This window comes from Crinia signifera, chromosome 8 (genome assembly GCF_055691185.1).
Source record: "Crinia signifera chromosome 8, ASM5569118v1, whole genome shotgun sequence".
NCBI classification, from domain to species: Eukaryota; Metazoa; Chordata; class Amphibia; order Anura; family Myobatrachidae; genus Crinia; species Crinia signifera.
Genome location: NC_139224.1, coordinates 48,896,837 through 48,919,897, shown reverse-complemented (window position 1 = coordinate 48,919,897; position 23,061 = coordinate 48,896,837). Strand labels below are relative to the sequence as shown.

At 43.0% G+C, this 23,061-nt stretch overlaps 1 long non-coding RNA gene across 2 annotated transcripts; it reads left to right on the top strand.

Annotated features, from left to right (window-relative positions):
- The first annotated feature begins 632 nt into the window (after window positions 1–632).
- On the top strand, window positions 633–21,168 carry LOC146026014 (uncharacterized). Of its 2 annotated transcripts, none has more exons than XR_014454341.1 (3): window positions 633–1,025; window positions 4,196–4,335; window positions 19,570–21,168. It is a non-coding gene; the product is annotated as an uncharacterized LOC146026014 (long non-coding RNA). The 2 variants fall into 2 exon arrangements; XR_014454340.1 differs by lacking the exon at window positions 19,570–21,168 and adding an exon at window positions 5,531–6,964 and having other exon boundaries at window positions 638–1,025.
- Window positions 21,169–23,061: the final 1,893 nt, after the last annotated feature.

The window sequence follows — 23,061 nt, the reverse complement described above, 5'->3', positions numbered from 1 at the left end:
TCTAGGCACATTAATGGGAGAGCACCATTATGACTTAAGGCAGAACTGACGGCAATGAAAACATCACAAAACATATTAGTGTCATACTCTAAAATGTCAGACAATACAATTCATGGACTCATGTTTTAAGGATTAAATTAAGGCTCAACTCAGTTGGCTCATCTCCAGACTTAGGGGTAGATGTATGAAGCAGTTATAAGGGAGGAGAAGTGAGCCAGAGGAGAAATGGCCCATGGTAACCAATCAGCACTGAAGTAACACCTATAACTTGAATAATATAAAATGATAAAGATCAGCTGATTGGTTGCCATGGGCCACGTCTCCTCCCTTATCACTGCTTCATTTGTCTACCCCACAATGCTCTGCTTCTCATTTATTTTGATAGACCTGTTCTGGAGGCAAGATACCTGCACTTAGAGGTTGAAGGAAATGTATGAAGTTATAGAAGCTGTTTGACATTGGTGTGTACTTACTTTTTCACTAGACATTTTACAGTATTATGAGCAATAGACGGCACTGTACTAATATTAGTAATGGTTCCATTAGTAAGTTACATTGGCCCAGCCATCTGGCCAGGGGCGGATTGGCCCACCGGGAAACCGGGCCGTTTCCCGGTGGGCCGGCACATTTTAAAGTTTTAGCGGCCGCCCACCCTCCCTGGCTGGGCCGCGGCCCGCCGAACCGCCATCTCCGCGGTTACCGGCCGCGGCCGCAGCAAAGTACTCTAATCAAAGATGGCCGCGGCCGGCCTCAGCTGTGACCAATTTAAAAATGGCCGCGGGAGGGCTGGTGCGCATGTGCGGCCGCACGCAGCACCTCCCGCGGTGCTTTCAGCCCGATTCACAGAGCTGACAGCTTCGGGCGGCTTCCTCCTCCTAGTGAGTTTTTTTTTACTGCTGTGCTGCTGGCTGACAGCAGGGGGAGCTAGCTGTGGATTCAGCGTGCAGCTCAGCTCCTCTCAGGCTGTACTCCACGAGGCCGGGGGATGCAGGAAGTTTCTTGAACCTGAAGCAAGCAGGGAAGGGGTGAGTGTTAAATGCCTTTGTTATGGGCTTTGTTACTATGCTGGCATTTGCTCTCCTGATATTGAGAGGGCAGTGTGTGTGTCTGTATGCTATATGTGTCAGTGTGTACATTATGTGTGTGTCTGTGTACATGCTGTATATGTGTGCTATGTTATGCTTTGTGTGTGTGTCAGTGTGTATATGCTGTGTCTATGCATGCCATGTGTATATGCTGTATGTATGTATATGATATATGTAAGTAATGTGTGTATATGCTATGTGTGTTGATGATTGTGTGTGTGTGTGTGTTTGAAGTGTGTATATATGTGCTGTCTGTGTCTGTAGTGTGTAGTATGTGTGATGTTTTTGTAAGTATGCCATGTATGTATGTATGTATGTATGTATGTATGTACAGCATGTATGTACAGTATGTCTGTGTACAAAAGTGTGTGTGTAATGATGTACAGTACATACAATACATGCACAGAACCCCCCCTTCCCCCACCCAACAAAATTCTGCATTTTCCCCAGTTCAGAGGTGGCATTGAATAGACAGGCTCCGGCAGGGGCGGATTGGCCCAATGGAAAACTGGGCCATTTCCCACAACTCATTTGAAGGGGCACTTTGCCCAAATAAAAAATGGCTGCGGGAGGGCTGCTGCGCATGCGCGCGCTGCACCTCCCAGCGCCCGTTCCCCCTCCACCCGGCAGCTGAAGACTCGAGCAACAGCAGGTGAGCCGACTGTCAGCAGCAGCGTTAGAAGCAGGCAGACAGCAGCAGGTCTGAGGGCGGCCAAAGGAGGCAGGTATATGGCAGTGGCACTGCCAGAAATAATAATTTTTGGTCTCAGGGAAGTGTATTTGTGTGTGTATGTGTATACCAGGAACTTTCTTCGAGCACTGATTTACTTATTTTTCTTTGCTCCCCTGTCTACTCAGCGCCGCGGCTCAGTGGAGCTGTCTGTTTCCGCCCATGGGAACTCCGTCGCTCCCGTCATCCCCCTTCCGGCTGACAGATGGGGGGGGGGGGCAGTGTACTGCCGGGCGGACTGGGAGGGAAGTTATTGCGGTAGGAAGAGGCGGTGGGGCTTATTGCAGCACTGCTGCTGCTGGGTTTCCGGAAGACAGCCGAGGTCGGACCTGGATACAGCAGCGGACCCGGAGCTTCCTGACCGTGCCAGGAATCTGCCTCTCGTGCACGCCGTCTCCTGTGGGTGCAGGAGGAAGCACCACTTCCTACATGTGTGCATAGTATGTATGTATTTATGTATGAATGAGGATGACAGTGTGTGTAGGATGTATGAATGAGGGTGGCAGTGTGTAGTATGTATGTATGTATGACGGCATCAGTGTGTGGAGTTTGTATAAATGTCGGCGGCAGTGTGTGTGTGTAGTATGAATGAGGGCGACAGTGTGTGTAGTATGTATGAATGAGGGCGACAGTGTGTGTAGTATGTATGAATGAGGGCGGCAGTGTGTGGAGTATGTATAAATGATGGCGGCAGTGTGTGTAGTATGTATGAATGAGAGCGTCAGTGTGTGTAGTATGTATGAATGAGGGGGGCAGTGTGTGGAGTATGTATAAATGATGGCGGCAGTGTGTGTAGTATGTATGAATGAGAGCGTCAGTGTGTGTAGTATGTATGAATGAGAGCGGCAGTGTGTGTAGTATTTATGAATGAGAGCAGCAGTGTGTGTAGTATTTATGAATGAGAGCGTCAGTGTGTGTAGTATGTATGAATGAGAGCGTCAGTGTGTGTAGTATGTATGAATGAGAGCAGCAGTGTGTGTAGTATTTATGAATGAGAGTGGCAGTCGGTGTAGTATGTATGAATGAGAGCGTCAGTGTGTGTAGTATGTATGAATGAGAGCGGCAGTGGGTGTAGTATTTATGAATGATGGCGGCAGTGGGTGTAGTATGTATGTATGTATGAATGAGGGCAGCAGTGTGTGTAGGATGTATGTATGACGGTGTCAGTGTGTGTAGTTTGTATAAATGATGGCGGCAGTGTGTGTGTGTAGTATGTATGTATGAATGAGGGCGGCAGTGTGTAGTATGTATGTATGTATGTATGTATGACGGCATCAGTGTGTGTAGTTTGTATAAATGACGGCGGCAGTGTGTGTGTGTAGTATGTATGAATGAGAGCGGCAGTGTGTGTAGTATGTATGTATGTATGTATGAGGGTGATAGTGTGTGTAGAATGTATGAATGAGGGAGGCAGTGTGTGTAGTATGTATAAATGAGAGCGTCAGTGTGTGTAGTATGTATGAATGAGGGAGGCAGTGTGTGTAGTATGTATAAATGAGAGCGTCAGTGTGTGTAGTATGTATGAATGAGAGCGGCAGTGGGTGTAGTATGTATGTATGTATGTATGAATGAGGGCGACAGTGTGTGTAGGATGTATGAATGAGGGTGGCAGTGTGTAGTATGTATGTATGTATGACGGCGTCAGTGTGTGTAGTTTGTATAAATGACGGCGGCAGTGTGTGTGTGTGTAGTATGTATGAATGAGGGTGGCAGTGTGTGGAGTATGTATAAATGATGGTGGCAGTGTGTGTAGAATGTATGTATGATGGCGTCAGTGTGTGTAGTTTGTATAAATGATGGCGGCAGTGTGTGTGTGTAGTATGTAGTATGTATGTATGTATGAATGAGGGTGGCAGTGTGTAGTATGTATGTACAACGGTGTCTTTGTGTGTAGTTTGTATAAATGACGGCGGCAGTGTGTGTGTGTGTGTGTAGTATGTATAAATGATGGTGGCAGTGTGTGTAGAATGTATGAATGAGGCCGGCAGTGTGTGTAGTATGTATGAATGACGGCGGCAGTGTGTGTGTGTAGTATGTATGAATGAGGGTGACAGTGTGTGTAGAATGTATGAATGAGGCCGGCAGTGTGTGTAGAATGTATGAATGAGAGCGGTAGTGTGTGTAGTATGTATGAATGAGAGCGGCAGTGGGTGTAGTATGTATGAATGTAGAAGATGCTGCTACCTGGTAGAATATGCTGCTATCTGGGTCCTGGGGGAGAGGGAATGTAAAATGAAGGTAGATTCTACCTCCATTTTACATTTTAATTTAATTTGATTGCTCTGCATCGGATTAAACATTCCAAAGTGCACTAGTGGAGGGGGGCCTTTACACTTGAAAAGAGACCCCCTCCCACCTCATAACATTTTGCATCATTCAGTGAGGAGCATACAGCGAGGAGCCCTAGAAGACAGAAGGAGAAGAAAAGAGAAGAAAGACAGAAGGAGAAGAAAAGAGAAGAAAGACAGAAGGAGAAGAAAAGAGAAAGACAGAAGGAGAAGAAAGAAGACCAAGAACATGGTAAGTAAAAGAAAGATCATTATCTTGGCAGACAGTGGTTGTTTTAGGGGAGGGCAGTGCACCAACACCAACACATGCCCCCTGTCATTAAACACTAGTGAACAACATAATATTGTGTATGGTGGAGGCAGAAGCAGCCTGATCTGTGTCCCACACAGGGACGTAACTATCTGTGTGCCAGTTGTGCCTTGCCCACAGTGCATTTGCACTGTGGGCACACCATCTGGCAGCACCGTTTACCCACCACTGGCTGCTAGCAGCTGAACTACTGATGATGAGCTGAGAGACAGGGACAGGAGGAGAGCGCAGCGCAGAACGCACTCATGCTCCCCTCTCGGCTGACATTTCAATTATGTATAATGGGCATCACGGTGTATGGCATATGTATAATGGGCATCACAGTGTGTGACCTATGTATAATGGACTCATTATACATAGGCCACACACTGTGATGCCCATTATACATTTGCCACACACAGTGATACTCAATATACATATGTGGCTCTCTCTGTGTCCTCGCTGTCACTCTCTGTCTGCTGTCACTCTCTCTGTCCTTGCCGGGGACATAGCCAGCAGCTCAGAGCCACTAGCCATGCCCCACAGCGTCAAAAATGGGGCGTGGCCTCATTAAAATAGGCCACACCCCCACATTGCTAGCCCACGCCCCCAAAAAATTGGGCGCGCCTGCGGCGCGCAACATCCTACCTCCCCGCCCCCAGGGCTGCCTCAAGATATTTCCCGGGCTGGTTTTAATTCCCAATCCGCCCCTGCATCTGGCAGTCACCTTAGTAACTTTACCCCCCACTGTACATCGGGATGAATGATACCTAACAAGCCTGGAGTAAATTAGGCCTTCATTTTATTCCTCAGATGTCATCTGCCAGCCACTCCCCCAGTCCTGGTGCCCTAGGCTGCAGCCTAATAAACCTATTGGTTAATCAGGCACTGGGAGAGGGTTTGTTTCCTAACGGAGCCAATGTCAGGATTGTTCGCACAATTAATGATCATTTTGTATCTGATAAAATGTTTTGAATTTAGGAGTACTAATAATTTACATTGTTTCATAATAGATCAACTTGCAGTCCAATTGAATTAAATATTTTTTTGCTCCCTGATTACTTTACCCAGAGTATCTACAGTATATAATATTTGTATATAATGTTTGTATATAATGTTTTGCTCTGTATTGTTTTAGGAACAGTGCTGAATATTTCTTCTATTGTTGCTGTGATCTCCCATTCACTTCTTAGAACGAGATCTGCCATTGAACATTGATATGATCAATCTGACACATTTGCAATTAAATTAGTTGACATTAACAAGAAAGACCTTCAACAATGGTCTATGTAATGCATTGACATACAGTCCGGTACTCTATAATCATCTAAATGAGTCAAAATCAATTATCGAAAACGAGGGAATTTGTTTTCAAAGATTTACTTAAGCCATCTTTTTTAGGTTACTCCTTTATAGGTTACTAACACAGCAAAAATTGATGATCTCTGAGGGCCTTATTTTTTTTCAATCTTTCTGACAAAATCCTTCTTAGATGGACAAAACCATGTGCACTGCAGGGGGGCAGATGTAACTTGTGCAGAGGGAATAAGATTTTGGTGGGGTTTTACTTCAAAGTGAGATCTATTTTGCATTGTAAAAATAAAGCAGCCAGTATTTTCCCTGCACAGAAACACAATAACTCACCCAAATCTAATTCTCTCTGCACATTTTACATCTGCCCCCCTGCAGTGCACATGGTTTTGTCCATCTTATGCTGTGTACACACGGGGGAGATAGGGGCTATAATCGCTGGGAATATGGTCGCAGGCGACCATATTGCCAGTGATTGGGAGTGTGCCCCGGCAATAAATCTCCGGGTGCGCGCTTCCGTTTTCTACCCCATTGTAATCGCTGGTCGCAGGAGCTTGCTCCTGCGACCAGCTAATTACCTCTGCAGCACTGCCAGCAGAGGTTCGTTTTCAACAGCGACCATCTCTGGTCGCTTGTTGAAAAAGAGACACTGAGCAATATATTGCTCAGCAATATATTGCAAGCAATATATTGCTAGCAATATATCTCCCCCGTGTGTACGCACCTTAAGAAGGATTTTGTCAGTAAGAGTGAACCAAAATAAGGCCCTGAGATTGGTTTTTGATGACTTTTATGGTGATTTCTCTTAATAGATTTGGCGATTTGAAAATACCCATGTAAATCGCAAACAATTAGCAATGACGTTCACTATTTATGAATGTACTTTAGTAGATCCTCCCCCCTCCTTCATCAAGTTTAATTTGCTGGCATTGCAATTACATGAAATGAACATAAATTGTGTTAAACTTCATCATTGCATTGTAGGAAGTTGTTACAGGTTTTTTTTGTATTTGATATTCTGTAATTAAAACTTCAAAATAAATTCAGTGTGCAGATTTAGATATATTGTCTTTTGAAGTGTTCTCCAGGATCATTCGCATACAGTAGAAAGTGAAACCTTAAAGGAAAATAGATTAAAACAAAACACTCTGTGGTTTTACATCAACGTCTGGGAGCTTGTTAGGCGAAGGAATGCAAATCGACTGGACGAGGAACAGAAATATAATTACATTTTAAATATTAAGGAGATTGTCACAGACATGAAAATAAATATAATACAATTTGAAAATAAGCCATGCAAAGAGCATCTAAACCCAAATTGGCGTTTTATGTATGGATTTGTATTTTATGTATTTATGTAGATTTGGTTGCACCTTATACCAGGTATGGATCATTAGATAGACAGCAACTATGTCGGCAAGCATTAGGTTGACATCACTAGGTCAACATGCATGATGGTCGACATGACAAAAGGTCGACGAGACACTAAAAAAGTGCACCAGGTCCCCTATCATGGCTCGCTGCACTCACCATGCTTCGGGCACAGTGCCCCGCTATGCTCGGCACACTATTTTATACTCCCACCACACCCTAGTGGATGGTAGGGTATGAAACACTGCACATGTTGGCTCCAAATTTTTTTTTAAAGAACCCATGTCCACCCTTTGGCTGTCGACCTTCCCCATGTCAACCTAATGACCTAATGACCCTGTCGACCTAACCCCATGAAGACCTTCAGTCATGTCGACCTTCATGCATGTCGACCTAGTGGTGTCGACCTAATGCTTGTCGACCTAGTGACCGTATACCCTTATACAGTACCTGCAACTAATAAGATAAAGAGAGTTAGAATGAGAGGGAATTTAGTCAAAGCGTTGACAGTAACAATGTAGACATTCATAATGTCAGCACTGCAATAAAAACAGTTATGATGTTAAAATGTTAACAGGCAACATGTCAATATTCTAAAATTGCAGTTTTGAAAATTCAGCTTCTGATTGGCTGCTAGGCAGCCAATAGCGAACTTCATGGTGAGAAGCACCAAAGGTACATTCAGCACTTCTCACAGTTTGTTATTGGGTAGAGTGCTTGTTTTTTTGCCAAGTACTGGGATGTTACATTGGAAAGAAGAGGACCGATCCATTCCATAGGATCTCGTAAGTATAATTTCCTCCTACAGGTACCCAAACTAGACGAAGAGGGCAGATGCTTCAGGTCAAGATACTGTAGGTAAGTATCACTATGTATGGAGGGTGTGTGTAATAAAATTTTACTTCTCTGCTGTGTGTGTCTTTTTATTTGGATATTGGTTCTGCTAAGAATCCCAGCATGGCCATTAATGCTCTGCATGCTGGGATGTGGTTCTCCAAGTCCCAGTATGCGGGGGAGACTTGCTGGGACTCATAGTTGCACAACAGAACCCAATAGTTAATTTAATTTGGTGAAATAATTAGGTGACATTTCCTTCATTCCCTTAAGTATTGTTTATGAAAATATTTTCTGTACTTCATTTTTTCTGTACTGTATTACATTCATTCTATCTGTTAAGTGCCTTGAGTGGGAGCCACTGCTATCTATCTCTATAATAGGATTAAGTCAGTAATTGGATTACTATGGTAATCCCCTACTCTATTGTTCTATGTTCTGTATTGCAGCTGAGAACAATAGGATAGCCATGGCTAGCCATCCTGAGCCATGGCAAAAGGAAGACAGATGAGACAGGCTCCTACTGTATATAAATAATATAGTTAACATTATTATATTTTTACACATATGACACCAGCCCACCACCATTCAGTCTGGGCAGGGTTAGTCCTGGAGGGGGGGGGGGGCCCTTTATTGGGGGTCCCCACTCCCCCAGGGTTCCTGCCTCACTGGACACGGTGAGTTATGCACTATTTTTCTATTCGATTTTGCTTATAGAAGCACAATTGAATAGAAAATTGAATGGGCATCAAATGTTTGTTTCTATGTAGATTCAATCCCAATGCGTGCTCCTGTGTAGTATAAATTGAATATAAAAATAGTCTTGTCAGGCAAGATTATGTAGTAAAGATATGTACTATATAGTCAAATCGAATTTTGCGTACCATTCGAATCGCAAGCAAAACTGTGTGGACCCACTTTAATAGTTATTGTATACATCCCAATGGCTGTCTATTTGGAATCTGGACCTGCTGTGGGGTGGGGACATGGAAGGTGTGGGTGTGGCCTTGGTAGAGGGGCATGACCTAGCACCACAAATTTGATGGTGTCCCTGATTAGCTGGGCAGTGCACAGCAGCTCCAACTGCAGTTGGGAGATCGGGACAGTGTCAATTAGCAGAACTGTCCAACTGTAATCTAGACAGTTGGGAGGTATGGTTATTATAATATATGTATGTACTGTATGTTAAGTATGCACTGTAAACATTATATATGTATGTATGTATGTATGTATTCAATGCATAAAAACAGGATGATGTTTTTAGAACCTCCCTGCCCATCTCTGAATTTCTTCTGAGAACATTTGGAAGCAGGTTTTTACATGTATAGGTAATTCCTTTTTCATTTATTGTTATTATTATTATTATTATTATTATTACTAAAATGGTTATGAGACGAACCGTGAACAGTTCCTGCCTATGTAATGACCATGTGGCCTCTGCCAATCAAAAGAGCTGTACCTATGTTATGAATGTCACTGTGACCTTTATAAATGTGAATTTTACATGGTCAATTAAAAGTAAGAAACAAAATGACAAACATTAAAATATGTAACACATCAGTAAGTAGGAAAACTGCACAGGTTGCATTCTGAAAGGTCACAACATTATTAGAAATGTCCACGGCTCCCCATCTTTGTGGTTAGTTCTATTCTAGTTCATCATTGGGTTTAATTATATACGATTGGATTTCTGTTTCACATGAGACGTTGCTATAGGCAGCCAATCAGATTTGATCTATTATCTTGTAGAAAGTACCAAACAAATAAAAAATAGATTCTGATTGGTTGCGATCCCATCTTCAATAGAACTCTCATCTTAGTAAATGAACCCCATTGGGGGAAATTTACTAAGATGTGTATTCTACTTCACATGTGATGTTGCTATGGGCAACCAATCAGAATCTACTTCCAAAATTTTTTACCACCCTCTAGAAGATATAGAAGTAGACATGATCTAATTGGTTGCCCATAGCAATATCATATGTAAAGTAGAATACACATCTTAGTAAATTTCCCCCATTGTGTTTTGGTTTGGTTCTGGCAAAATCCTACTGCTTTCCCACTGCCAAGCCATTTAAAGAGCCGGTATTTTTAAACGTTATTTAAAACGGTATTAGCTTTCTCCCCCCATTTTTATTTCATAGTCTTCGTCTTTATTTTCCTTTGTCCCCCCCAGTAGTGTCTATATGTCTGTATGTCTAAATGTTTAGAATATTAGAAATGTTTGTATTTCAAATATATTTCAAATGTATATCTTTGTATATATCTTTTTAGATATCTCCTACGCACAAATAATCCTACGAGCTTTAGTTATTTGCTTTACAGGAGTCTGGAAATAAAAAGACCCAAGTGTTATTTGAATTGATAAAACTTTATTTTCGACAAAAGTTGCTTAAGAGACAAATGATATAACAGTTAACATAGTAATTTCTATGTAAAATTGTCACAGTATGTACAAACATGTACTTGTTTACTTTTTGTATTTTATGCCTGAACAAAAATACTTTAATAAAAATCATTTAAAAAAAAACAAAAAAACGGTATTAGCTTTCATATTGCAGTAGATTACCGTTTTAAATACTGTTTAAGTACCATTCACATTGCAGTAAACCGTTTTATCCCCTCGTGTCCCCTGGTACCTGTCCTGCCCCCCTCCCCCCCCCCGTACCTGCCAGCTGGTACCCTCGCTTCCCCCCCTGCCCTGGTACCCCCCTCCCTCCCTGCCCTGGTACCTGGTACCCCCCTCCCCCCCTGCCCTGGTACCTTGCTCCCCCCGCCTCCCCTGGTACCTCACAGCAATCCATCCGGGCAGCGGGGCAGTGTAGTAGGCATCGGCATGCCTTGGCTCCTAGTCGGCATGATTCAGGAAGAGGCTGCAGCTGGTGCACATACAGTGGGGGCACTGGGGATCCGGGCAGGTCCGTGCTCAGGAGGAGGAAGCGGAGCAAGGTCCATTAGGAGATGGGAAATAGGAATGGGAAATAGCAGGACCGAAAATTACATATGTGCATATCTAATGAGCCACTAATTTAAATATGTGCATATTTAATGAATGGCTCCGCTATTTCCCATTCGCGGCAGGGACCCCCGCCGATGAAATGACAATCTCCTAATGGACCTTCCTCTGCCTCCTCCTCCAGAGCACGGACAGCGCTGCCCGGATCCCCAGTGCCCCGCTGTCTGTCCACAAGCCTCCTCCTACATGATGCTTTCAGCAATCAGTCTGGGACCTGCCGACTAGGAGCCCTTGAATGCCCGCTGCCTACCATGCTGCCCCGCTGCCCGGATGCAAGGTACCAGCTGCAAGGTACCAGGGGGGGGGGGGGGGGAAGGACAGGTACCAGGGGAGGAGCAAGCCTCTGACACCATATTCCATCTGGCAGCAGAGACCCGGAGCTCCATACAGGTACAGCAGAATAAGCACACACAGACTGATAACCTTCCAGACCTCAGGTGCAGCCAGCAGTGGGGATTGCAGCAAAGGCCTCTATACACAGGCCCTGATATGTCCTTCCCTGTCTCTGCCGACAGGTCGCCCAGAGACCCTCTTCTATAATAAGAGGGGAAGGGCTCCTCCTGAGGTATTTAAGGAAAAAGAAGTAAAACCTACTAGGTGGCCTGTGTGAATATGACAATTGCTTTTTCTCCCTTCATACTTAACCAAAATCGATAAATCAGGTACCATTTTAAAGATGAAGTTCTCTGTTGATCGCTTCAGCATCTCCCTTTTTGTAGGCCCCTTAAGGTGATCAGTTATACTTATATATATATGACGCCCTCTCCCCTTTCCCACACATATTACACCCTCCCTCTTATACTCATATATATCATGCCCCCTCCCCTTCCCGTACATATTACACCTCTTCCTCCTATATTCATACATATCACACCTCTCCCTTCCCTTCCCATACATATCAAACCCTCCCACCTCTACTCATTAATATCACACCCCCTCCCCTTCCCATACATATCACACCCTCCCTCCTCTACTCATTAATATCACACCCCCCTCCCCTTCCCATACATATCACACCCTCCCTCCTATATTCATACATATCACACCTCTCCCTTCCCTTCCCATACATATCAAACCCTCCCACCTCTACTCATTAATATCACACCCCCTCCCCTTCCCATACATATCACACCCTCCCTCCTCTACTCATTAATATCACACCCCCCTCCCCTTCCCATACATATCACACCCTCCCTCCTCTACTCATTAATATCACACCCCCTCCCCTTCACATACATATCACACCCTCCCTCCTCTACTCATTAATATCACACCCCCTCCCCTTCCCATACATATCACACCCCTCTCTCCTATACTCATTCATATCAAACCCTTCCCTCCTATACTCATACATTTCACACATCTCCCTCCCCTTATCGTTCATATTACACCTCTTACTCGTATGCTTACATATCACACCCCTCCCTCCTATACTCACACATATTACACCCCCTCCCTTTCCCATACATATTACACCTCTCCTTCCTATATTTATACATATCACACCCCTCCATCCCCTTCCCATACATATTACATCTCTCCCTCATATGCTCATACATATCACACCCTCCCTTCTATAATCATATATATTACACCCCTCCCTCCCCTTCCCAGACATATTACACCTCTCCTCTTATACAAATACATAGGGGTGCATCCAGGAGAAAATTACAGGGGGGGCACCAAGATAGGAGAGGGTTTGGAAGGGGGAGGAGGGGTGTTCGTCACGCCAGTGTACATGCTAAGAGCATGTCGAGAGAGATGAGAGCAGAGAGAGGAGGGGAATGGAATTAAAAATAGGCATACATGTCCCCACGAGTCCATGGGATTGAATGAGCATCTACATAGCATAATAACTGTACAACATTGTGGCGGGGCGCAACTATTGGCCACAAAGGCGACTATTGGCTGAGAGTTGAGGGCAGGTGGTAATGGGGCAGAGTTAGCAAATCTCACGCAAAACAGTTCTATAAAGTCAGACTTACAGTAAATACAGTTGATTTGTTTGGGTTAGATATAATCGGAAATGATTAAATTAACATACATGTACAAAATTAGAGCATATCTGTAATAGATAAATCTTTTATCAATTATTTCTACCATTAAAATGGCAAAATATGCTTTGATTTGACCGGGCATATCTACTACGTCACAGGGAGTGCCAAACCATCACTATCTATCTATCTATCTATCTATCTATCTATCTATCTATCAATCTATCTATCTATGCCATTCCCATCACTAGGGTGGCAAATTTTACTGTGTATTTGGTTGATAGGTCAAAAGTCTCTACATCGACAGTCAATAGGTTGACATCATATGATTGATACTGACAAGGTTGACATAGACAAAAGGAAAACCCAAGAGAAAGGTCGACATACAGATGGGTCTGTTCCCATCCTTGCAGGGGATGGCGCTGGCGTCGCCAGCCGCCATCCCCCGCCAGCGCCATGGCGATCGTGAGAAGGGGACGCGCGCGCACGAGAGGCGCGCGCGCCCCCTTCCGACGGCGCTTCCAAACGTTTCCCCGGGTCCCCGCCGGCTTGCCGGCGGTAACCCCGGGTCCCCGCCGCCTGCCCGCACCCCCCCTAACCCCCCCTAACCCCGTCCGTCTCCCTGAGGCGGAGACGGACAGGGTTTCCGCCACGCTAGCGACGGAGACTGAGACGCGCGTGCGCGTGAGACGCACGCGCGTCTCAGTCTCCTCGCTGGCGAGGATGCTGGCGGGTCGCCAGCGCGTACGTTCTGGCGACCCGCCAGCAAGGATGTGCATAGGCACATACTGTACTGCACATTTTTTTGGAATTCGTTTTCTTTTTTGAACTTTTTCATACTTTCCCACCCAAGTGAACTCCAATTGGGAACAGTAGCATGTGCTAAGCATAGTGGTAGCTGAGCAAGGTACCTTCCCCGAATCATGGAGAAGGAAGTGGTACACTAAATTGGAGTCCAAATGACGAAATAAAAAATTTACACCAATAAAACCTGAAAAACTCAACTATTTCATGTGTCGAAAATTTCTATGTAAAAGTTTTTGCTTGTGTGGACCTTTTGCTCATGTGGACCTTGTGAATGTCGACATATTGAGTGTCGGCCTAGATGCTGTCAACCCTTTTATAACCATTTTACCTGGGGACAGCAATCCCATAGCTGAAATGTCAAATTTGCCACTAGTGTAATGACGACTTGGCAGCCTTTATCAGATCAGCATGTGATATGTGGAACAAACTGCTTGTATGCGCCTTGTGCTGAGAGAAGACCAGAGCCAATTATGTTTAAACAAAATAATTAAAAAAGTAAATCCAGCAGGTTAAGTCACATTGATTTTCATTTTATAATTGGCAAAATAAATAACAATCATGTTATTTCAACTGATCAATGTTTGTTGAGTGCTCAACAGGCTGTAGGCATCAGGGAGGTATTGGATTGACTCCAAATGTATTCTGCAGCAAGACAATGACCTCAAAAGGTACAGCCAATGTCATTAAAAAAGCTCAAGGAGTCCTGGAAATAAAGATATGGAGCCCACAGAGCCCCGATCTCAACATAGGGCTAAAATGACTAAAATGGGAGTTCTATTGAAGATGGGATGTTGCCCGTAGCAGCCAGATTCTACTTAGTCTCTTAGTACCTGCTAGAACAGGGCTGGGCAATTGCGGCCCTCCAGATGTTGATGAACTGCACATCCCAGCATGCCTTGCATCAGTTTCAGCATGGCCACATAGCAAAACTAGGGGCAGAGAAAAAAGGAGAGGCTGTGAGAGAGAGAGGGGGGATGGCCAAAATAGAGGACCAAGATGGGAAATGGGGGGTGAGAGAGAGTGAGGTGGTGAGTAAGGGAAGGGGGGCGAGTAAGGGAAGGGGAGTGGGAGAAGGAGTTTGAAAGGGTGAGAGGCAGGCATCACTTTTTACCACTCCTTATTCCCTTCCATTGTAATGCTGGTCGCCTGCTACCCTTCCTCCCTTCCTGGTCAACTGCTCTTCACCCCAGCGCTGGTCTCATGCCCACATGGCTGCAGCCTCTGGCCCCCTCGCTCATACAGCCACTGCCACCACTGTTATAATTAATTATAATTTACCTGTTTGCACCGTTCCCCTCCACCCAGCTGTGCCCGACTCCCGCTAGCACCACTGGTCCCCTGCTCATGGCCGCGCCAATCTCCCGCTCCTGACCTCCTGGCGCTTGTCCCCTGCTCCTGCCTCTGCCCGGCACTGGCGGCGTGGAGGCATCTGTTCAAGGTAAGGTATAAAATGTATGTCTTTTTATGTATACTCTGTTATTGTCCTGAAGACGAGCCACAGGCTCGAAACGCCGTTGGCAACACAGATAAAATCTTGTTTTTGCACCTTTTAAGAGCCGGGAGTGACATTCTTTTATATCTTTATATATATATATATGCACGCACACACACACACACACACACGCACGCACGCACGCACGCACGCACACACACACACACACACACACACACCTGCATACTGTGTATTTCTTGTACTTATTAGAAAGAATGGTGTTAGAAAATACAATGCAATTCATCTGGCCTTATATTATACTGTACATGGTTAAATGTGTTTTAGACTAAGGAACTTTTTTTTTAAAAATAAACATTTTTTACTGTGTGAGAGTTTTAAAGTCCAGCTGGTTCTGGGCTTGAAATGTATTCCAGCTGCTGCTCTCTTGGGGTCGGCTATTAGCCTGATTGTTAGGCATGGAGAGATGTTCTAAAGACAGATTAATAGGGTAAATTACCATGTGCTGTGCTATGTAATTTTAAAGAATCTCTAGATGTCTTTTCTTTCTTGCATCATGAAAACTTTAGTATATGTTCTGTTGCAACTCAAGAGAGCTAACTACAGTTCCACATCAAAAAATTCCTAATATACCTTATGCATACATGCCTACCCTCCCACATTCAGCGGGAGGCTCCTGCTATTTGCTTTAGGAAACCATACCGGCACCTCCCGTTTTTTTGGGTCCCTCAATAAAATCTGGACTGCGCTTGCGCGCGTCCAAAAATGTAGGGGGAAGGGCTTGCTTGGTAACATAACTGCTGGCCACCGTGGGGATATGGGTGGTGAGCTGCTGTCACTTTGAGGAAGTCAGAAGGAGCACTGCAGGAGAGTCAGCAGCAGCAGCAGCAGCAGCAGCCAGGGCTTCCGGGGTTGGCTCCGCCCACCACACTCCATGCCTCAGCCCTACTCCTGCTGCTCTGCCTGCTCCTGTCACCGGCTGCCCTATGCTTCCCCCTCACCAAACTGCCTGCTTCCACCACACACAGGGTCCCTGCACTCCCCTAGAAGGATCAACACAGCCAGGTGAGTGCTGTGTGTGTACTGGGGAGTGTGGGCTGCTATATATGGAAGAGAAATTGTGCAATGTGTGTGTGTGTGTGTGTGTGTGGGGGGGGGCTGTTTATAATGTAATATAGGGGGGGGGCTGTTTATAATGTATTATGGGGTGAATGTATATAATGTACTATAGTATGAGGGAATTGTATATAATGTAATATGGGGGAGTAATTGCACATTGTGCAATGTGTGCGTATTCTGACGTGCACGGCACAATACATCGGCCATCCGAACAAACACGCAGCAATCCGACTCAATCAGAATAAGGCCCATGGAGTGATGTACAGTAGTGGCATTTTCTAAGTGATCTAGTAAGATCGCTTAGAAAATGCCCTGAAATCGCCCCAAATATGCAGAATTATTTGCACACAGAGGAACAAGGGTTGCATATCAATTGATGAGTGTAATCCAGCAAAGTAGTTTTGTTGCTTCCAGTTGTTTTTTATTTGGGAATAAGATGCACATTTTTAATGAAAAAGATGCTCAACTGTGAAAGTTAGTGTAGGGAAAGCAGACATCTTGGGGGTTATTCTAGTCCATTCTTTCTGACAAAATCCTTCTTAGATGGACAAAACCATGTGCACTGCGGGTGGGGCAGATGTAACTTGTGCAGAGAGAATTAGATTTGGGTGGAGTTTTTCTTCAAAGTGAGATCTATATTGAAGTGTAAAATCACGCAGTCAGTATTTTCCCTGCACAGAAACAAAATAACTCACCCAAATCTAATTCTCTCTGAACATGTTACATCTGCCCCCCTGCAGTGCACATGGTTTTGTCCATCTAAGAAGGATTTTGTCAGAAAGAATGAACTAGAATAAACCCCCTTGTTATTATTTAAAATGTTCTGTTTCTGGTAAATGACTGGACTATGCAGAAATTGTATAACCCTTTCTTTTTCCTTATCTTGAAACTATGCAGGAATGGTGTGGTGTGCCCACACAACAACACCAGTATACATGATTTATTGCTATCATTTGTTGCTTGACAGGTGTAACGTGATTAGGGCACTATATAATGATCTTCTGTACTCACAGAAAGCTAGAGAACATATATGAGCACACTCTGTGTCTGAGTCTGTTCTCTCCGACCAATAAGGTACCAGGTAAACTCCTGAAACCACATTAGAACTCTCCTGGGCCGATCCAAAGGAAAAGATTCCATGCTACTAATCCACCTAGGACCTGATACACCAATATGAGCTACAGATGAAGCCACACCCATCTGTAGAGCCGACCCATCTTGGCGTGCCACTCGACGAAACGGGGATGTGCGAGCTTCTCCCACGCTCATGAGTAAATTGCCGCGAATGAGGTGCACAAGCGTCTCACATGCACGCATGCCTCATTCGTGCTGTGGCAGGCTGAATGGCACGCCAGGAGCAGTGCAATTGAGTACTGACATCAGCCGCCCGCACCTGCATTATTGGGGAATTACCATGAGAACACCCAGCATTTTCATGGGAATTCCACCGGCCCACAAACCCATGCCCCCAGCCGTGCTGTTGTGTGCTCACACAGCAGCTGCACATGTGCCTAACTGACTAGGCTCATGCGCAGTCACAAAATATAGCTCCCCTGCGCTAATACACAGGGGAGCGAATAAATCTGAATAAGGCCCTTGAGTTCTGAATCAACTGCTTTTTTAAATAATGGAAAATGTGCCTTTTATTTCTGTATTGACTTGCCAGCTCATACTGTATGTTGTTGACATTGAACAAATACATTATTATTAATTGGAACATGTAGAGTTATGCTGTGTACACACGGTCCGATTTCCTTTCCGATGTTGACGATATAGTCAACATCGGATCGGCATCGGATCAACATCGGATGCAGATCGCAAGGGTTTTAACCCTTGCGATCCCGATGCGCGTTCACGTATCGGAAGCCAGAAAGTCTTGGCTGCCTTGTCTATATAGTGCAGATCTGCAATATATAGTCAAGATAGGATGCAAATCGGATGTGCCTTAAGATCCTATTAACGAGCCTATCTGATCGGATCGTGGATAGGATCTTAAGGCACATCTAACGTGTGTACACACCATAACTCTGAAATTGTTGAAAGTGAAGCATAACACTCATTATTACAGAAATAATACAGTTCTCATTCTCTGACATGTCAATTAGAAGAGATAATTATGTATTATTAATATATAATAATAATAATAATAATAATAATAATAACATCTCTTTAGTTTTAGTAATTTACCTTATTCATATTTTATATGTTAGAAAAGATACATAAAATGAATACAAATGTGTTTTGATTCAATACTGCCAGTAAAAGTGGTTACAGACCATTTATTCAAGAAATTGATTGAAGAAACGGGGCTATAGAAATAGTCTCCATCCAGGGAGACCATTAAACTTGGTTATTCAAGGTTTCTCTTGTTTACTCAAACTGTTTTTTCCAGATTTTTTTAAATTGTTTGCAAGAATTCACTTATATAAGGCACCATTACCATTATATACATCTTATAGAATTATAATATTTTTACACTTATAGGGGGAATTTACTTCCAGTAGGAGTGAAATGGTCACATATTCCTTGACATCAATGGCAATTTTTATCCTATAAAATGAATTATTATCCATCAGTCTGGAGACTTTAAACTGAAATTGTTGGTGATGTTTGGTTATTTCCTTTGCCTAAATTACACACATTTTAAGGCAAATTATAAATTTTATGGAAATTCCCCAACATTGTAGTTGGTGGAGGCCTAGGCTCCTTTGCAATCTACATATCTGTGCCACTTTGTCATAATAAAGTGCCTCCTCCTAGTACTCTGTCCCATTTCTGATTATTTAGTTAAAATACTGTACATTCAGAAATAAAAGTGGTGTTCCCCATAATATTCTAATTATTATTTGGCATAATTTTTATTTTTAGCAAAATGTTAGATTCTGATATTGCAATGGAGATGTGCTTAAACATATCAATGTATTTACGTCCTCCTGCATTGCAGATCCAAGGCCTTAAAAAAAAAATACTTGCATAAACCAAATATTCAACTTATGTAAACCAAATTCCATGCCATATTTAAACTGATGTTTTCCAATACAGCGTTTGTTTGCAAAGAGTTTTCAATAAACCTAAACCAATTTAAAAGCATTGGTATTGACTCATCAATTGATACAACCTTTTCCATAACAACTTATTTAATTTAGAATTTCTGAAAGAGGATCTTGACCCCTCTTCTCTCGGTAGTCAACACTATCAATTGACTTTACAGTCATATGCAAGGACATCAATCATTTCCTTCAACATGACTAAAATAAATGTATTTTTATGTTTAGAATCTAATTATGTTTCCTATAAGTAATCTGGAGAAAGAAGAAGAATGCGGAGAGGGAAGAAGAAGAAGGCGGAGAAGGAAGAAGAAGGAGGAAGAGGAAGAAGAATGAAGAAGAAGGAAGTAGGAGGAGAAAAAGGAATTCCCATGGGTGAATCTCCCGGCCTGCCGCCCCATGCTCCCACCAACAATCTTGGGTATGTGCACCTGGCGAACAATCTGTTTGCCGTGGCCAGTGCATGCACATGCTCAGAAATGTGCATGCGCTCTTCAACTACATCATCCCTGCATTCGAATTTGCATGCGAAGGAATTACGCAGAATAATTCCCTTGATGTATTGCCCTTAAGATAGGAGGTTAGCTTTAACATATGTTTAAAATAAAACGGTAGAAGTAGAAATTTAGAAAAACATTTATTTAAAAAAAAATGCACATATTGTTAGGAACTCAACCCCTGTTATGTTGGGGCCGGAGGAAAAAAAACCATATGCACTTCTGAGGGGTAATTAGATATAGGCATTATTCAATTTGTCTGTTACTTACTGATTGTAATCTTTTAATTATTTCATTTTAATGTTTTATTTATTTTGGTAGTTTAATGAGGGAGTTATTCATTCTCTAAATAGGTCCTGGTCTAAATTTACAGAAGAATCCCCTGATAACTCCATAGCCTACGGGATTTACTTTTTCAATAGCACAACCCTCACACAAATCATCCATTTGTCTATTTACTAAAGTTCTGTTATCCATTAATACTTTTCAAAAACTTGAATATACAGTATTTATAGTGACTTTTTTTTATAGAAAATACCAAAATACATTCTTTCTTTCTTTCTTTCATAAAGTGCTATACATTCAAAAATACTATTGCTTAAATAATATAAACATCTTAAATTTCTGAAATCTCAGTATTACATCTGAATCCATTTGAATCAATTTGAATAATAGAAACGTTATACTTAAAAACAACTCATAAGACCTTTTAGAAGAGAGACATAGTTTTTATATAAAGGTCACAATTTTAATATGAAAGAGAGATTAAAATGCTAAAGTGTACAGTATGTTTACAGGCTGTATAGGATATCTTAATTCTAGGAATATTCATGAATTTATAGAGATATAATAAATATGCATATGTAAAACATTTAAGTAGAGTTTTAAAAGATTCTAAAGTACTGTAGATAGTTTACTTCCATGCTTTATATATACATGATTAAAGTTGCCACTTACATATAGGGCAGTATTCAATGCAGGAGCGAGCGGCCGGCGAGGGGGTGAAACGGCGGGGATCGCAGAAAACCAGCGATGCTCGCTATATAACCCCAGTGCTGGTCTCTCTTGGTATTCAATGTTCCAGGGGAATCCTCGCTGTCACTGCCAAACAGCGAGGCTTGCGGCTAATGCAGGGAGCCGCTGCATTTAGCCGCGAGTCTCGCTGCTTCTGCGGCAAAATACGCCGGCCGTCACACAAGAGTCTGGACTAACACCAGGGTATGGTCTCTAACTATCCAGGTACTCTGGGATAAAAACAGAGTATATGTATAGCTCACTGCAGCTAGTATCTAAGTTTCATTTTCCCTGCATGTTCGATCCAGTCATCTAATTGGAGGATTGGTAACTTTAACAGATTATTAAATCTGCAATACTTTTACCATCATTGACTGTTACCATTCTCAATATACTGCTTGTGCACTAATCCAACAACTAATAACAGTTTAACTTAACTAACCGACATCAGTGGATTATAAATTGGGCTTTTTTTTGCCAAAAACTTTTGAATTTTCCATTTTTCATTTTTTTTTCATTTTTATATTTCTTTAATAGTCTTTTATTTTTTATTATTTTGTTATATTCTTGCTGTATCGGCCGGTACATACCATTGCACTTGTTTATTGTACTTTTATTGCTAAATTATGTTATGTATATTGACTAATATTGAATAATATAAATGTTATTTTATTGAACATATTTTGACTGGCTATAATTTTTAATCATACCTGTTCCTAGCGCTGTCTTTTATCTTTTCTTCTTTTCTGGGTCTGGTAATCCTGCATAGTTAGCAGCTGGAATAGTCTATGTACAGGGTTTTTTTTTAGATCTTACTATTTGTTGTTGAAAGCCACTGAACTCTGGAATAATCTCAGAGAGTAGTTTGCTGAGCATCTCTGAGAACATGGAAATCATCAGGAACAGGAAATGTAATAGCTGTATAACAGGAGTATCATAGTAGTAAAACAGGAGTATAACCAGCAGAGTTTATTTCTTAGAGCATACCTATATACCACGTGGCTTAGAAGGCAGCCACACCGAAAGACTAAGGTATGCATGGAAACAAGGCAAAGGGGATCAGCCAAAACCTGGAGCACTGATCCGGTAAGTACAAAACCCACACAGAACATGAATAACAGTAACTGCTGCATTTACACCGACCTGCCGGAGGTAAATCGTAACAGATTAAAGCATTATGAATGTGATCAGATAAAAACAAAAATAACGAAATAAATCAAAATAAAATACACAAACAAAATAGTGGGCACCTGTAAAGAAAAAACATATTTGACTCCCATTTTACAGGGATTGGAAGCTTTGTGGTATTAGGAGCACACCATCCATGTCTTACCCAGGGTTGCCTACTTTCTGGCTGCCCCTCCGGGAGAGTGCAGCCAGTTCAGTAAGGCAGGGGGGCAGGGTCACTGATGGGGTGGGAAAGGGGCGGGATGAGGTGGCCAGTGGATCATCCGGAGTGGCGGTGTGGTCAGCATGATCGCTTCCTTGTGACCATGCCCCATCTTGCAATTCTGGTATTACATAGCAAGGGGCAGGGCTACAAAGATGTGATTCAAATAATTTTCTCCCACAGCCCCCCTTTCCGGGGGGGGGGGGGGGCGGGAGAAGGACCAAATTTCTGGGACCCTCCCAGCCATTCAGGGAGGGTAGGCAACCCTGTCTTACCCTGTCAGTCATATGGTCACCGGGATTCCTAAGCCTGGACGTAGCTGTCCGGGATTGTGACTTCTTGTACTTCTGCTCTCACCGAAATCAGCCGTAGTGCGTGGTGTTGGTATCGATGTTCTGAGTTGTGATGTGGTAGAGTGCTCACTGCTGCTGTCGGGCTCCCTCTTGTACTTACAACGCGTTTCATGCGCTAGCACACTTTTTTCAAGGTGAAATTTCTCTTCAGAATGGGCTATTATTTATACTAAAAAACTTTATTGAATAACCAGATGTTTATCCTGGATATTGGATTTAAAAAAACGGGAACCGCATGTTTGGATCATATATCCTACATATACAGTATAGCAGTATTACTTACAGGTGTCACTTCCTGAGAAGGCTCATCAAGCGTGCTTCCACTCCCCTAATGGCACAGGACCAGGCACTAGGGTTGCCACATCTCCCGGATTTCTGGGATTCTCCCGTTTTTGGTGGCAACCTTCAAGGAGGCTTTTCCAGTCTCCTGGATTCCAGGATTATGCCGGAATCTGGGTGTCTAGAA